The sequence below is a fragment of the Balaenoptera borealis genome, assembly GCF_965194805.1.
Source record: "Balaenoptera borealis genome assembly, chromosome: 12".
NCBI classification, from domain to species: domain Eukaryota; kingdom Metazoa; phylum Chordata; class Mammalia; order Artiodactyla; family Balaenopteridae; genus Balaenoptera; species Balaenoptera borealis.
The window spans coordinates 57,550,727-57,566,962 of NC_138869.1; the positions used below are offsets into that span (position 1 = coordinate 57,550,727).

A 16,236-nucleotide genomic window follows, 5' to 3' on the forward strand; every position below is an offset into this window, starting at 1 on the left:
AATGCTCAAATTAACATTTGGCCATTGCCTGGGGTACAGATGGTAGACAGCTATGCATTTGAATTTTTAAAAAGTGAGGGTACATACAATTTACCAAATGGTCAAAGAAGTCAATGACTCTCAAAAGATTAAAAACCACTGACAGAAAATAGCATCAAAATGAAGGATGCACATTCAACATAATTGCCTCCAATCCTATAACCCTAAAAATTACAGAAATAAAGAATAAGTTATAATAGCACTAAAATCATGGGAGATGAACTGTAACAGCACTTTAAAACGAGAACATGACCTTAACGAATGAGAAATTTCCTCAATGAAAGACAAAAAACCAAATGAGAAGAAATGAGATGGAAGAAGCCACAGTCCAAATTGCAACCAGAAGTAAACTGCAAACCATGGTATGTGTGTGTGTGTTGGGGAGGTGGGGGAATGGGAGGAGTTTCCAGGATGTTCCATGTTTAGTATAAAGTTGCTATGGGGCAGGGGGGCAAGAGAAAATTCTGCAGCAATCCTCAGGGTAATGAGCATTAGGAACAGCCAGGCAGGTGGATCCCCTTGCCCTACCACTGCCAAGCAAGGAACTGGGCCTCAAAGGTATCTGCAATACATGTAGACAAGTGATTCAAAAAGTGGAATAGTGCTTGACGGAAAGAAGATGAATAGGAAATCCTCATATCCAAATTCAGCTTGATATATCCTTCCCAATAGCAAGCCATGACTCTCCCTCCCATAATCACCAGATACAAACACTGTAGTATTTGTAGACAGACTTGATCAAATACAAAAATAAGCACACATCCAAAAACCAAACATTTAAGAAAAGTAGACAATATGAAATCTAAGCATCAAAATCAATGAGTGGAAGAACTAATACCATAGAAAACAGAAATAGGAATATCTTCAGAAATAAGACAAGCCACAGCAGCCTGAAAGGAAGCATATCCGAGAGGTTAAGACTACGAGTGTTAGAATCATACTGCCTGGGTTTGAATATCTTAGTTCCATACTTATTTGCTATGTGACCTTGGCTGGGCAAACAACTCATGGTCTCTCTGTGCTCTAGTTTCTTCATCTGTGAAAAAGGGATAACAACAGTATCTATGTCAATAAGGTGGCTATGATAAGTAAACAATATAATATCTCTAAAGCACTCAGAAGCTACTGCTACTATTACTGTGAAATAAAGATCTATGATAAAAGCACTATTTAAGTTTTTGAATGTCAAATGACTGTTAAGATATACAAAATAAAGGATGGGTTAAATAGTAAAAAGGTCAAAGATGCAAAGCAAATTAGTAACAAGACAGAAAGTATTCTGAGGGGTGGCATTAGAAAGATGGCACAATAGGAGATACCAGCCTTCATACCCCCAACAAAAAATAAGAAATAGACAGCTATCCGTGAAGGAAAATATCCCCAGGAGGCTCATGCAGAACTGAGATCCTACAGCAGCACAATGAAGCAAAAAATGGAGAGCAACCACACAGAAGGATCACTAGGGAGACAGGCTTAGCTGAGACATCTAGAGACAGCCAGGAACAAAGAAGGGTAGAGGCTATCAGTATCAGCCATGTGGTAGTACCACTGCAGTGCCCAGTGTGGTCTGCTCTGTGGAGGACCTAGGCAGGCTCTTCAACTGAGGACAACAGCACCCATGACAGCTTTCACAAAGGAGGACCCCATAAGTATTCATCAGGACAAACTCCAGTGGCCTGCTCTGCAGAGGACAACAGCAGCTTTCACCAAAAGCCATCACTGCCACAGGGCCCCTGGAGAGGGAGACACTGCTGTGTCCTCAGCAAGAAAGAGCTACTGCTGCACTGCCCCAGGACCAGGGCTGCCACAACCCCCTAATCCCACAAATGCTCTGGACTCCAGAACCACTGCTGCTCTGTAAGTGCTTACACTTCAGACTCCAGCTCTGCAGCTGCTTTGTGTGTGCCTGAGCTCCAGACCCTAGCTCCATGGCTACCCCATGGGCACTCATCAGTACTACCACGATTAAGAGGACACCTGTGAGATGGACCTGGTGCCAAGAGAGATCCCCTTGGCCACAACAACTCCCTGTGGGAGAAAAAGAGACCAGAAGGTCCCCAACAGCCCTTAACAGCCCCATGGACACTTGCTGCCTTGGCCATTGAGGACCCCTGCAATCTTCACTAACACTGACCTCAGCTGTTGGAGCTGCACAAAGACTACACCCCTGGATCTTCCCCAGAGTAAGAACTGCCACAGCCTATTCAGCTGGCACCCTCACACTTACCCGCAGGTAAAGGTCTTTCCTGACCAAAACCACTCCATCAAATGGGCAGGCATAAATGCAAGGCTACAACAAAAGTGAAAAAAATCAAGGAAACATGACACCACCAAAGGAACACAATTATTTTCTAGTAACTGACCACAAAGAAACAGATCTTTGAATTGCTTGACAAAGATTTCAAAGTAATTGTTTTAAGGAAGCTCAGTAAGCTACAAGAGAACCCAGAAAGACTACTCAACAAATCAGGAAAACAATACATGGTCAAAATAAGAAGTCCAAAAGAGAAACAGAAATTATAAAAAAAAAACCAAAGAGAATACTGGAGCTGATAAATACAATGAATAAAATGAAAAAAAAATGCAGCAGAGAATATCAACAGCAGACATGAACAAGCAGAAGAAAGAATCTGAGAACTAGAAGAGAGGTTACTTGAAATTATCAGGGCAGAGGGAAAAAAAAAAGTGAAAAATAGCCTACATTAACTATGCATCAAGGGTAGTGATGGCTGCATTATTAGAGTTCTAGAAGGAGAGAAAGGGGTAGAAAGCTTATTTACATAAATAATGGCTAAAAACTTTGCAAATCTGGGGAGAGAAATTGACGGTCATCCAGGCATGTGATGTTCATAGGTACCAATACATATTCAACCCATACAGGACTCCACTGAGAGACATAATAAAACTGTCAAAAATCAAAGACAAAGAGAGAATTTTGAAAGCAAGAGTAAAAAACTTATACATGGGACCCACATAAGGCTATCAGCAGATTTCTCAGCAGAAACTTTGCACCAGAATAGCGTATATATAGTCAAAGTGCTTGAAGAAAAAAACTGCCAACCAAGAATATTCAGCAAAGCTGTCCTTCATAAAGACATTCCCAAACAAACAAAAAACCAAAAAAAACAAAACACTGAAGGAGTTCATCACTACCACACCTGCCTTATAAGAAATGCTAAAGGGAGTTCTTCAAGCTAGCATGAAAGGGCAATAATTCGTAACATAAAAACATATAATAGTATAAAACTCACTAGTAAGATAAGTATGTAATCAAATTCAGAAGATTCTACTATTGTAATGGTGTATAAATCACTTAACTAGTATAAAGGTTAAAAGACAAAAATAAAAATATCTATAGCTACAATAATTTGTTAAATACACAACATAAAACGATTATGACATCTATAACATAATTGAAGGGGTGTGTAAAAGAATAGAGATTTTGCATGCAACTGAATCAAATTATTAGTTTAAAGTTGACTGTTATAATCATACAATGTTTTATGTAAACCTCACAGTAGCCACAAAGCAAAAACCTATAGTAGATATAAAAAGATAAAGAGAAAAGAATCAAAGAATACTGCTAAGGAAAACTATCAAATCACAAAGGAAAACAGCACAAGAAGAAAGGAACAAAGGAACTAGAAAACAATTAATAAGATGGCAGTCATTAAGTCTTATCAGTAATCACTTTGAATGTAAATGGATTAAATTCTCCAATCAAAAGACATAGAGTGGGTAAATATATTAAAAACACAAGACTCAAACATATGCTAACAGAAACTCACTTCAGCTTTAAGGATACACATAGGCTGAAAGTGGAGAGATGGAAAAAAAATTCTATGCAAACAAAGCAGAAGAGAGCAAGAATGGCTATACTTTTATCCAACAAAATAAACTCTAAATGAAAAATTGTAAAAGAGACAAAAGGTCATTCATTATAGAATGATAAATGGATCAACTGATCAAGAGTATATAACAATTGAAATAGACAGCAATGCAATAATAGTAGTGGGCTTTAATACCCTACTTTCAGTGAATAGATCAGAAAGATAGAGTATGAATAAGGAAATATTGGACTTGAACTACGCTTTAAACCAAATGGATCTAACAGAGAACATTCCATCTAACAGCAGAGCACACATTCTTCTTAAGTACATACAGAATATTCTCCAGGACAGATCACATATTAGGTCACAAAACAAGTCTTAACAAACTTAAGACATAAAATTATACCAAATATCTTTTCTGACCATAATGATATAAAATTAGAAATAAGTAACAAAGCTAGAAAATTCACAAATATGTGGAAATTGAACAGTATTCTCCTGAACAATCAATGGGTCAAAGAAATAAAAAGAAAAATTTTAAAGTATCTTTAGATAAACACAAATGGAAACACAACATACCAAAATGCTGCAAAAGCAATCTAAGACAGAAGTTTATAGCAATAAACACTGGCATTAATAAAAAACAGACCTCAAATAAACAGCCTAACTTTATACCTCAAGGAACTAGAAAAAGAATAAATTATGCCCAAAAAACAGAAAGAAGGAAATAACAAAAATCAGAGCAGAAATAAAGACTAGAAAAAGAGAAGAAAAAAAAATGAAGTTTTGTTCAACTTTTTTTAAAAAAAGATAAGCAAAATTGACAAACCTTTAGCTAGACTAAGAAAAAAAAAAAGAAGACAAAATCAGAAATGAAAGAGGAAACGTTACAACTAATACCACAGACACAAAAAGGATCATAAGAGATTATTATGAACAATTATAGACCAACAGATTGGATAACCCAGAAGAAATGGACAGTCTTAGAAACATACAACTTACATCAAAGACTGAACCAGGAAGAAATTTTAAAATCTGAACAGATCAATAATGAGTAAGGTGATTGTTGGGGGGTTTTGATCACTGATTCAAAGAAAAGCCTAGGACCAGATGGCTTCACTGGTGAATTCTACCAAACATTTAAAGAAGAATGAATGCCAATCCTTCTCAAACTCTTCCAAAAAATTAAAGAAGAAACCCTTCCAAAATCATTTTACAAGGCCAGCATTACCCTGATACCCAAGTCAGACAAGAACACAACAAGAAAATGACAGGCCAGGGTCCCTGATGAACAAAGATGCAAAAATCCTCAAGAAAATACCAGCAAATTGAATTCAACAGCACATTAAAAGGATCATACACCATAATTAACTGGAACTTATCCCTGAGTCAAGGATGGTTCACCATACGAAAATTAATAAATGTGATACCAAATTAACAGAATGAAGGATAAAAATCATATGATCATCTCAACAGAGGCAGAAAGGGCCTCTGACAAAATTCAACATCCTTTCATGACAAAAACTTAAAAAATTAGGTATAGAAGAAATGTACCTCAAAATAATAAAGGCCATAGATGACAAGCCCACAGCTAGCATCATACTCAATGGTGAAAAGTTGAAAGCTTTTCCCCTAAGATCAGGAACAAAACAAGAATGCCCACTCTCACTCTTCTTTTCAACACAGTCCTAGCCTAAGCAATTAGACAAGAAAAAGAAATAAAAGGCTTCCAAATTGGGAAGGAAAAATTTGTCTGTTTGCAGATAACATGATCTTATATACAGAAAACTCGGAAGGCTTCACCAAGGATACATGATCAACATTTAAAAAATCAATTGCATTTCTATACACTTACTATGAATTATCTAATTGAGAAATTAAGAAAGCAATCCCGGGTTCTCCCACCGCCCCCGCTGCGGGTCCCAGCAGCTCAGGCAGTGGGAGGAGCCGCAGCGGCCAGGCAGCCCAGCTTTGCAAAGGCTCTCGGCGTGCTGCGGCCCACAGGAACCTGGCACATGCCCGCTCCACCGCCACGATGCCCAAGAGGAAGGTCAGCTCCGCTGAGGGGGCGGTGAAGGAGGAGCCCGAGATCGGAAAGGTTGTCAGCTAAACTGGCTCCTGCAAAAGTGGAAATGAAGCCAAAAAAGGCGGCAGGAAAGGATACATCTTCAGACAAAAAGTGCAAACAAAAGGGAAAAAGGGGAGCAAAGGCAAAACAGGCTAAAGTGGCTAACGAAGAGACTAAAGAAGACTCACATGCAGAAAATGGAGAAACCAAAAACGAGGAGAGCTCCGCTTCTGATGAAGCAGGAGAGAAAGAAGCCAAGTCTGATTAATATCACACCCCTGGTCCTATCAGTGGTCCCTGTCTCCCTTCTTGTACAATCCAGAGGAATATTGTTATCAACTATTTTGTAAATGCAAGTTTTTTAGTAGCTCTAGAAACATTTTTAAAAAGGAGGGAATCCCACCTCATGCTATTTTTAAAGTGTAAATGCTTTTTTTTAAGAGGTGAAATCATTTGCTGGTTGTTTATTTTTTGGTAGAACCAGAAAATACTGGGATATTAAATATGGGAGGCTTTGATTGTCTTGGGTGTCAGCTTAACATTCCACAGGTGGAGGGTAGCTTTTATATCTTATAATACGAAGCATACTAAATAGCAGTTTGGAGTCAGCTGTGCATTTAATGTCTTAAACACTAAATTACTTCTCTTCCCATGTTGTTTTTGGTATAATTGTTTCCTAAAGCAAACCACTTTACCTTGGTCTTGGCTCTCCTGGGCAGAATTTTGTGCACTATGTAACATCTTTGGTCGTGGTAGTCCAGTTCTTCTAGTAACTGTTAATGTGCTGTGAATGACTGACAATTTGAGTATGTAGTGTATATGATATTAAATTGTGAATTAGTGGGACTTACGATGTAACAGCATATCAATATTTGAAGATATTGGTACTTGATATACTGTGAAGGAAAATTTGCCTCCAAATTTTAAGCTGGAAAGTCACTGGAATAACTGTTCAGAAAAGAATCACAACTACATGATTTTTTAGGTTTTTGGTACGTATGTTGAGAATTGTGTACAAATTGAAATGTCTATGTATTGATCCTCAAAACAACCAATAAAATCTCGATTATGAAAGACTTTCTTGAAGCACATAAAAAAAAAAGCAATCCCACTTAGAACAGTATAAAAATCAATAAAATATTTAACAATAAATTTAACCAAGACGGTGAAAGACCTGTACACTGAAAACTATAATACACTGATGAAAGAAGACACAAATAAATGGGAAGATATTATGTGCTCACGGATTGGAAGAATTATCAATAGTATTGTTAAAATGTCCATATAACCCAAAGCAATCTACAAATTCAGTGCAATACCTATAAAAATTCCAATAGCATTTTTCACAGAAATAGAAAAATAACCCAAAATGTGCATGGAACCCCCAAAGACACTGAATAGCCAAAGCAGTCTTGAGAAAGAACAACAAAACTGGAAGTATCACACTCCCTGATTTCAAACTATGTTACAAAGTTATAGTAACAAAACAGTATGGTACTGGCATAAAAAAAGACACACAGACCTTTGGAACAGAACACAGAGCCCAGAAATAAACCCACACTTTCACAGTCAACTAATCTTTGACAAGGGCACCAAGAACAAACAATGAAGAAAGAATAGTATCTTCAAATAAATGGTATTGGAAAACTGGATGTTATTAATATATGCAAAAGAATGAAACTGGACCCTTATCTTACACAATACACAAAAATCAACTTGAAATGGATTATTGACTTCAATGTAAGATCTGAAACCATAAAACCCCTAGAGGAAAACAGAAAAAAATCTCTTTGACATGGGCCTTGGCAATGATTTTTGGGCATACAATGCCAAAAACACAGGCAACAAAAGCAAAAATGAACAACTGGGACTATATCAAGCTAAAAGGCTGTGCATAGCAAGGGAAAGAATAAACAATATGAAAAGGCAACCTATGGAATGAGAGAAAATGTTTGCAAACCATATATCTAATGAGGGATTAATATCTAAAACACATAAGGAACTCATACCTCTCAATAGCCAAAAAAACCCCCAAAAAACAAAAACCCACAAAAACTCTGATTAAGAAATGGTCAAAGAAGTCAAAGAACCTGAAAAGACATTTTCCCAGAGATATACAAATAGCCAATTAGGTATATGAAAGGTGCTCAATATCAGAAAATGCAACTGAAAACCACAATGAGAAACACCCTCACATCTGTTAGCGTGGCTACTATCAAAAAGAAAAGAGGTAACAAATGCCGTCAAGGATGTGAAAAAAGGGAACCCTTGGTATACTGTTGGTGGGGATGTAAATTCATACAGCCATTATGGAAAATAGTGTGGAGATTCCTTAAAATCTGCATATAACTTATAGTGAGTTCTCCATATACTTGGTTCCTCCACATCTGCAGTTCCTCTGCATCTGCAGATTCAACCAACTGCAGGTTGTATTTATCAGTGACAAACATCCACATATAAGTAGACTCATGTAGTTCAAACCTGCACTGCTCAAGGGTCAACTGTATATGCAAAGAAAACAAAATCAGTATATAGAACAAGATATCAGCACTTCCATGTTCACTGCAGCATTATTCATAATAGCCAAGACGGGGACTTCCCTGGTAGTCCAGTGGTAAAGAATCCGCCTTCCAATGCAGGGGACGTGGGTTGGATCCCTGGTCGGGGAACTAAGATTCCACATGCTGCAGGGCAACTAAGCCTGCGCACCACAACTAATGAGCCCGTGCGCCTCAACTAGAGAGCCTGCATGCCACAAACTACAGAGCCCATGTGCCACAACTAGAGAAGCCCATGTGCTGCAACAAAGAGCCTGGGTGTGCAACGAAAGATCCTGCATACCGCAACAAAGATCCCGTGTGCCACAACTAAGACCCGACATAGCCAAAAATTAAAATAAATACATACGTAGTAGTCAAGATATGTAAACAACTTAAGTGTCTGTTGATAGATGAATGGATAAAGAAAATGTCATTATACATTTATATAATGGAATACTATTCAGCCACAAAAAGGAAGGAAATCTTGCCATTGGCAATTTGTGACAACATGTATGAACCTGGAAGGCATTTATGCTAAGTGAAATAAGCCAGACAGAGAAAGAAAAATACTGTATGGTATCACTTATATGTGAACTCTTTTTTTAAAAAAAAGTTTAACTCAGAAAGAGAATAGAATGGTGACTGCCAGAGGATGGGGGATGGGACAAATGGGGAGAGGTAGATCAAAGGGTACAAACTTCAGTTATAACATGAATAAGTTCTAAGGATCTAATGTATGACAAGGTGAGTGTAGTTAGTAATATGTACTGTACTGTATACTTGAAATTTGCTAAGAGGAGATGAGATCTTAAGAGCTCTCACCAAAAAAAAAAAAAAAAAAAAGAAAGGAAGGAAGAAAGAAAGAAACTATGTGAGGTGATGGATGTGTTATGATTGTGGTAATGATTTCACAATGTCTATGTATATCTCAAATCATCATGCAGTACACATTAAATACACACAACTTTGTCAATTATATCTCAATAAAGCTGAAAAAAAGTATTATGAAAAAATTAAGAAATCTAAAGGTAAATCCAGTTTTTACATTTAATCTTAAAAGAATCATCATTATGCCCCACAGATGATTAGGAAAAAACACAAAAAACTTCATGTACCTCTCAATAAATTTCAAAACGCTAAGGATAAAGTGCAACTTAAAATCGTTCATAGAAAATAAACAGATTTTCTCCAAAGGAATATATCAGTCAATTGGAATCACTGAATGCTATAAAGGCAATGGAATAATATACCCAAAATTCTGACTAAGGAAAAAGGATTTTAAACTCAGAACTTAAAACAACATTTGTTTTCCAGAAACAATTCTGGAAATCTAAGCTAGTGCTAGAAATGCTACACACCCTCTAAAAGAAAGTACCAGAGCTAATTTTAAAAGTGAAACCTCCAAATGCTAGAAACAAAGTATTTATTGTACTTAAAGGTGGGACCATGGGAAGACTATCCCTTCAGAGATGAAAAATGATGTATCCAACAGCATGGAAGTGGCTAAATTTTTCTCCTCCCAAGGGAAGAAAGACTCCCATAAAAAAGGTAAAGTCTTCACCTTTGTACCACGCATGTTAGTCTAAATTTACAAGGGATCTCCAAATCAAGAAGTTAACACTGAAGCCAAGGTCCAAAAACTTGGATTAACAGTAAAAGCAAAAACCAAAAATAACTTGAGACTCAAATGAGCTCATAAAGGACAGTTACAAACTATAGGAGGTAGAGGAGCACCATTAGGAAGTACACAACAGGAAAAGTAAGTAACATCCCCAAAACCTGTGAAAATAGTTCAATGACAAAAGGCCTAGTATTTTAACAAGAATCAGGATTTTAAATTTTAAACGCAATTTTTCACTTAAAAAAAATGGACTCCAAGAGATTAATATGTTCTTAAAACTAAGAAACATGGGGTTCCAACTTCATAATCAAAATTGTTCTGAGTGGTATTTTTAACTTTCCATTTCGCATAATTCTTGGCCTCTCCCTCTCTGTTCAATCATTCTCTTCCTTGGCTTTTATAACTACAATAGTCTCCTATTTTTTTACCCCACGTCTCCAACCCTCTTCTCTGCTTTCTGTACAGGCAGACTCCTCTACCCAAGATCCTCTCATTAACTGTAACTCTCCCCCAAAAGATGTCAGTCATACCTGGGTCTTCAATTATTATCAGTATTCCCACAATTTGCCAATGTTATCTCCCTCTCTACATTTTTTTCCCCTTGAATGTCACAAAGGCATCTCAAACTCAATATCCAACTAACTCATGATTGGACACCACTTATCCACCCCCAAAACAAATACATACACTGTGTCTGCTTTTAGTACTTTCTATCTAATTACCACCTAATTGAAAAAGCCAAAAATCTAGGTGTCATCCTGGAGAGCTCCTTCCCTCTCACATCCTATACACAAATCATAACCAGGTTATTTTACTACTTAAATATCCTTGAAATTTGTCCACTCTTTCCTACTCTGATACTAAGCACTGTAATCCAAGCTATCATTTTTTAACTAGACTACTGCAGTAGCCCCCAACTCATCCCCCTACATCCGTTTTGCCCATGTCCTAATTCTCCAATCTGTATACTGTTTCTCAACAAAGAACATCTTTTCAAAATGCAAATGTGATCATATTGCAACCCTCTGCTGAACTATTCAAGGGCTTCATCTCTTAAAATTAAAAGGAAGGAAACTTCACTTAACATAATCAAAGCCACACACACTCTAGCTCTTACATAACTCTAGCCTCATCTCACACCTTACTATCTCCCTACTTTCCATATACCCATCCTTCAGTCCTCCAGACTCACCTTATCCCCTCCGACCTCAGGAACTTCAGACTGCCAGTTCCTTCCCCCTGGATCACTGCTATCTCCCCTCTTAGCCTAAATAACTAATTCTTCAAACTTCAGCACATTTCTAAGGGATGCTGTTAACAGAAAAGGTTCAATGTACTTTTTTCTTCTAGCACTTGCCACAGGTGCAATTTCACATTAGTTTACTTGATTAATATTTACTACACTAGATAAATACTCCCACGAGGAAACCACATGTCTCCAACACCTCGCATAGCACCTGGTACATAGCAGCCCTCAAATATTTGTTGAATGAATAACTGATTTCATAAATGTTTTTAAATGGAGATGAAATACACTCTAGATAGCTTCCCAGATAGCTACCTAACGTCAATTTTAAATGGTATCCCCAAAGTTAAAGACTAAAACCAATTTAACTATACTTCCTGAGATCTAAGCCTGAAGGCAAAATTAAAGTGTTAAAACAAACAAGCAAGCTCATTAAGATTCTACTGAAAACCTAGTCAAAGTATCTAAAAACTAAACATAAATGGATGTAGAATGTGTTTAGTCCTATTTTATCCCCAGAATCAAGTCAATTCTGGTATGCAAGGCTCCCACAACTCCCTTAACTCTTTTTTTTTTTTTTTTTGGCCGCGCCATGCAGCTTGTGGGATCTGAGTTCCCCGACCAGGGATCGAAGCCGTGCCCCCCTGCACTGGAAGCACGGAGTCTTAACCACTGGACTGCCAGGGAAGTCCCAACTCACTCTTACAAACCCATTTTCTTTGATTTTCAGTTAACTTCTTCCTGTCTGATTTGCCGTTCATTTTTCTATCCTATTTTCTGGCCCAGTTTCCAACCCAGCACTGTGAATAGTTTACTGAATGCCCTTATGGGTTTCCCTTCTTATCGCCTGGAAGTGAAATAACAGGACTTTAGTAAAGGGCAGCACACTCTTATTTCACTGAGCACTTTGAAGGTAGTAATAGTCACTATTTTCTTCTTAGGCCCGTAACACAGTACCTCCCCCCTATTCTCCCCCCATACAACACACCACTACCACTAAACTAATCAGCCCTGATAGCTAAATGAACTAACTATAGAGATAAATAAAAGGTGGACACCCTACCCAAGAGTGCTTGTTGCTTAGTAACATTACCAACATTTAGGATTATCAAACAATTTTTGCCAACAATGGTAATTTGCATTTCTATGATGCCTTGTGAGGATAACACTTTTCATGTATTTAATGGTCATTAAATTTCCTCTGAAGTATGTATTGAAGTACTCTGCACATTTTTTCTAGTTAATTTGACTAAGTTCTTCATATTGTTCTTTTGTCGGTTATGTGAGTTGTAAACTGTTCTCATTCATAGCTCCTCTTCACTCATGATGGTATTTTTTAAAGAATAGAAATTCTTGACATAAAACCTAATTTATCAATTTTGTTTTGCTGTTAGTGCTTTTTTTCTGGTTAAAAAAGTCTTTTACTGTCCCAAGGTCATAAAGATATTTTCTTTTTCATGATAATTTAGTTTAAACTTACTTATTTAGGTATTTAATATACCTGGAATCAATTATTTTATAGGGTGAGAAATATTTATATATTTTTATTTCCCCTGTATAAATAATTGTTCCCACATCATTTACTGAAAAATTATCTTTTCTCCATTGCTGTACAGTTCTACCTCTATCATACACTAAGAGTTCATTAATGGGCACATCTGTTTCTGGACTCTATTCTGCTCAAGTGGTCTTTATGTCTATCCTTGCACCAATAATATGCAAACTTTATAACTAGAGCTTTAAATAAAATCTTGACATCTGGCAGAACATTCTAAATCTGTGCCTTGTATTTTGTCCTTTTGCATCTCCACATGAATTTTAAAATAAGCTGTCAATTCCACCAAAAAATCCATGTGGGGTTTTGACTAAAAGTCCATTAACTCCACATGTTGATTCGGGGAGAATTAGTATCTTCACAATACTGACTCATCTAATCCATAAATAGAATTTATCTCCTTCTTATAGGTCTTCTTTAATGTCTCGTCAGAAAATGAATAATTTCAACCTTAGAGATCTGACACATCTTTGCTTAGATTTATTCTTATTTTTAATAGTATTTTCATTCATTTTTTAAAAATCCTGTTTGACATATTGACAGGTATCTCTTTTTTAACATCTTTATTGGAGTATAACTGCTTTACAATGTTGTGCTAGTTTCTGCTGTATAACAAAGTGAATCAGCTATATGTATACATATATCCCCATATCCCCTCCCTCTTGCGTCTCCCTCCCACCCTCCCTATCGCACCCCTCTAGGTGGTCACAAAGCACAGAGCTGATCTCCCTGTGCTATGCGGCTGCTTCCCACTAGCTATCTATTTTACATTTGGTAGTGTATATATGTCCATGCCACTCTCTCACTTCGTCCCAGCTTACCCTTGCCACTCCTCGCGTCCTCAAGTCCATTCTCTACGTCTGCGTCTTTATTCCTGTCCTGCCCCTAGGTTCTTCAGAACCATTTTTTTCTTTAGATTCCATATATATGTGTTAGCATATTGTATGTTTTTCTCTTTCTGACTTACTTCACTCTGTATTACAGACTCTAGGTCCATCCACCTCACTACAAATAACTCAATTTCATTTCTTTTTAGGGCTGAGTAATATTCCATTGTATATATGTGCCACATCTTCTTCATCCATTCATCCGTCGATGGACACTTAGGTTGCTTCCATGTCCAGGATATTGTAAATAGTGCTGCAATGAACATTGTGGTACATGACTCTTTTTGAATTATGGTTTTCTCAGGGTATATGCCCAGTAGTGGGATTGCTGGGTCATATGGTAGTTCTATTTTTAGTTTTTTAAGGAACCTCCATACTGTTCTCCATAGTGGCTTTATCAATTTACATTCCCACCAACAGTGCAGGAGAGTTCCCTTTTCCCCACACCCTTTCCAGCATTTATTGTTTGTAAATTTTTTGATGCTGGCCATTCTGACTGGTGTGAGGTGATGCCTCATTATAGTTTTGATTTGCATTTCTCTAATGATTAGTGATGTTGAGCATGCTTTCCTGTGTTTGTTGGCAATCTTTGACAGGTATCTCTTGATATTTTTACATTGATTTTATAACCAGAAACCTTGCAAATGCTTATTAATTCTAATAATTTACCACTAGATTCCTTCAGACTTTAAATTTGAAAATCAATAAACATTCCTGTGACTATGTTAAAATGAGAGAGATGTCTCAAAGACTACTTGACAAACTTCCAAGTTTTTAAAGCCCTGTTATCAGAGGTAATGTTTTGTTCCCACATCATTCTATCCCATTACCTATCCCTTATAATTGCCAATCTTTTCAATTATACAGAAAATACAGATAAATATTAACTTCATTCAAAGTAAAGACATTTAACTGAAATACTTAATTAAGATATATAATATGAAATTCCAAAATGGAATAAGCTACTGCATTTCAAACTTTAAAGGCTTGGAACCTTTATTCAAATAAAATCTTCATAAAAAAGTAAAGGAAAAATAAAAATATTTTTTAAAATAGAAATTTAAGCCCAAATTTATAACATTTATTAATAAATCAATCAGTAAGAACAATTAGGTTCTTTCAGTAAACACAGAATCTTAAACTCGAGGTTATATTTCATAGTTGCAAAGATTCTAAACATCATCTAAATTTATTTTGGTATTTTGTTTTGGTTCACAAAATTGTAAAATATTTGACTCAGAAGTAACCGTCAAACAGTAATCATTTTTTAAAAAGTTTTCCTTGCTGTTAAAGATATTATTCAATTAAATGATGCAGAAGTTTGTTTAGAGCCTAATAGAAAATTTTAGTAATGCTTATATTTCTCATTGTGTGTATATAAACACACATATATAAATTACACTAGAAGCACCCAAATCTAAATTTGTAACACTGTGTTGCAGATTCATTTGTTACTACAAGTATACTATAAGTATAGTCTGGTTATTTACTTTTACGTGAATTCCCAGAAAACCTCAGTTGAAGTATTAAACACCCAATCCAAACGGATTCAGACATTTTCCCAAAGAAAACCAAATACCAACAGGTACATGAAAAGGTGCTCAACATCCTAATCACCAAGGAAATGCAAAGAGGTTATCATCTCACACCTGTCAGAAAGGCTATTACCAAAAAGACAAGTATTGGCAAGGATGTAGAAAAAAGGGAACCCTTGCACACTGTTCGTGGGAATGTAAATTTATGCAGCCACTATGGAAAACAACATGGAGGTTCCTCAAAAAAATTAAAAATAGTACAACCATATGACCCAGCAATTTTACTTCCAGGCATTAATCCAAAGGCATTAATCCAAATCACTATCCTGAATAGGTATCTGTACTTCCATGTTTGTTGCAGCATAGCCAAGACATGGAAACAAACTAAGTGTCCATTGACAAATGAATAGATAAAAGAAAATGTGGGGTGTACATACACACACACACACACACACTCTCTCTCTCCCCCCCCCTCAGGAATATTATTCAGCCATAAAAAAGAAGGAATTCTGCCATTTGTAACAACAAGTATGGACCTTAAGGGCATTATGCTAAGCGAAATAAGTCAGAGAGAAAGACAAATACTAGACGATCTCATTTACGTGGAGTCTAAAAAAACCCCCCAAAACCAAAACAAACCAAAAAACCTAAACAACTCAGATATAGAGAACAGACTGCTGGTTGTCAGAGGTGGGATTGCAGGGGTGGGGGAAATGGGTGAAGGTGGTCAAAGGGTTCAAACTTCCAGTTATAAGATAAATAAGTCGTAGGGATGCAATATACAACATGGTGACTACAGTTAACGATACCGTATTGTATATTTGAAAGTTGTTTAGACCTTAAAAGTTCTCATCACAAGGGAAAAAAAAAGGTGCGGTAATGAATGTTAATTAATTAAACTTATTGTGGTAATCA

At 36.6% G+C, this 16,236-nt stretch overlaps 1 protein-coding gene, 1 long non-coding RNA gene and 1 pseudogene across 3 annotated transcripts in view; 2 read left to right on the top strand and 1 right to left on the bottom strand.

The window, feature by feature from the left end:
* Window positions 1–16,236, top strand: part of LOC309608562 — a 733,071-nt gene that overhangs the window by 476,766 nt on the left and 240,069 nt on the right. The window lies entirely within an intron of this gene.
* STT3B (STT3 oligosaccharyltransferase complex catalytic subunit B) overlaps window positions 1–16,236 on the bottom strand; it is a 99,171-nt gene that overhangs the window by 48,997 nt on the left and 33,938 nt on the right. The gene's annotated exons all lie outside the window — the stretch shown is intronic.
* The window catches only part of LOC309608528 (non-histone chromosomal protein HMG-14 pseudogene), a 37,276-nt pseudogene continuing 21,040 nt past the window's right edge, over window positions 1–16,236 (top strand). Inside the window, exon 1 of the transcript in view lies at window positions 1–16,236. This exon is cut by the window's right edge and continues 21,040 nt beyond it. The product of the transcript in view is annotated as a non-histone chromosomal protein HMG-14 pseudogene (transcript).